Raw genomic sequence first — 2,253 nt, 5'->3', positions numbered from 1 at the left:
AGCAGCAGCAGCAAAGGACGAGGATGAGAAAGTAAGAACCGAACGGCAATAGCGAAACGGTGCGCCTGTTAAAAGGGATAAAAAAGCAACACAACGTTGGACAACACGTTGGCCCAAAATCGGGAGCGAAATTACATGGTCCGGGATTGGGTATGAGTTGTTTTTAATTGGGTCGTTGTACTTGCCACCGGTTCCCATCGGTAGGATTTGTCAGTGGGATTAAACGCTGATGTTGGCAACCCACTTGTCATTCGGGCTTTTGGTTGGTTTTCCCGCCACCGGGAAAGGTGAATCATGGAAGAAATATTTAAAAGCGTCTATAAAAAGGAGTAAAACGACCCCCGACTTGGATTGTGTTGAAATTGTTAAAATGTGCCACTTTTTTACTCTTGGACGGCTCAACAAAAGTACAAACACGATACCTTCTTTACATTGAAACGTTTAATTTGTCTACGGATTGAGCCTTCCTAAAACAACACATCCGGCTAAAAGTTCTGCCAAACATCCTCGGAGCCAGCTTAAAAATTCGCCCCCATTATGCACGCCCGCCAAAAATGCTTCGCTCAGCCGCGGCACAAAACCGTGGTGAATCAAAAACATGACAAATTCTTCCACATTTATCTTTGCAGGCTTTCCAGGGGAGGGGTTTGCCGATTCAATTTCGCACCAAGCACGAAGGTCCGGTTTTTCGGTGTCGGTCCGGCTGGCCTGTGGGACCGATTCCCTTGCGCGGCATCCGCACCAGCTCGAGGGAGAAGCTTTGCCCCATTCTCGTCTCCTCTAGCCCGAAACGTCTAATCGTAACGAAATGCTAATGTATTCCGCCACCATTAAACAGCATCTTCGAACCGACCGCGCACGCCAGGGGAACACTTTCCCGCAACAGTAGTGGGCTGTTGTCGTCGTCGTCGTCGCCGTGTCCGGCTTGCGTCGGGGGATGGGTCGCAGAACCGGTGGCGTTATTATTTATTTGACAACAGAACTAATTTATGTAAATTCGATCAATCTGTTAAAGCGATCCGACAGCTGCGATTAAATATTTAATTTCCATAATTTTAATTAAATTTCGTCGCACAATAATTACATGCGCCCGGGACAATTAACCCGCGTGAGTCAGCTACGCGAAGGCGGCCAAATGCAGGAATGCAGGACTGCTCGTATCGTAACGCATCCTCGCACCGAAATCATCCTATACCCGGGGTCGATATCGTTCGATTTTCGTGCCCCAAAAACACCACCAAAACACGGCACAGGAGTGGCTGACATTTTGATCGGTTATTAATAATTCATGCTTCGTTGGCGTGTCCACCAGATGGGCCGTGAAGCGTTTGGACGCTACCTTGGTGCAGGAAGGTGATTTCTAAATGCTTGCCGCGTCCCATAAACACCTCCAAACCAAACCGAGTGGCAAGTGCGTAGGTGTGCCAGATGTGCGGGACTGGAGGGAGAAAAGTTTGAATTTCATTAACTTTCTGTCATAAACGGCAAATGCTATTTGGATGTCACCGAATTTTTGTTCCACAGAAATCCTGCGGTGCAGCACTGACAAGAGCGACAGTGGCGAGAGGAGAAGAGGTGCCATTACAATACACCCGGTGTCCCCGGTGTGCTTGGTTGGCAAATGTCCCTTTCGCCTTTCCTTCTGCTCGGCGGCATTAAATTTCCCTTCCTTCAATTAACACCTCGGCGCGGAAGAATCGTTCGCCAACAAGCTACAATGGCATCGATTGTGTCTGACTTTGTCACTTCCATCGTCAGTGCGGTGACACACACTCGCGCAGCATGGTTCGAAGAGAACTTTCGCGTGGTTAGCAATTTTCAAACAAAGCGCAACCGTAACCTGTCAAGCACAGGCCCCGGCGTGTAGTGTGTAACAATCTGTAGCGCTGGTGGATAATTTTCACCTCGAAAAATGGGGAGGAAATGTTCTGATGGATCTACACGATGGAGTACTGTTTTACAGCGGCGGTTAGAATACCGGGTGACGGAAAAACCGGAGTAGCGAAACATAGTGCCGAAAAAATCCACCCAGCTGTAGCAGGAAACAGACAAACCGGGGGAAAAATTAGATTGCCCTTGGGCAAACATAATTGGTTAGGTAAACTCCACACGCCGACTGGTCTATCAAGCAGTTGGCTTAAAACAACGTTCTCTTTCTTTTCTTTTATAATGTTTTGTTTGCCGTAAATCCCATCCCTGCCTGAATGAGTTGCTTGAAATGGGTCCACGCCCGTCTTAAAGTTACGCAAACGG

This window comes from Anopheles gambiae, chromosome 2 (assembly GCF_943734735.2).
Source record: "Anopheles gambiae chromosome 2, idAnoGambNW_F1_1, whole genome shotgun sequence".
In the NCBI taxonomy this organism is placed as follows: domain Eukaryota; kingdom Metazoa; phylum Arthropoda; class Insecta; order Diptera; family Culicidae; genus Anopheles; species Anopheles gambiae.
This window is presented reverse-complemented; position numbering follows the sequence as displayed.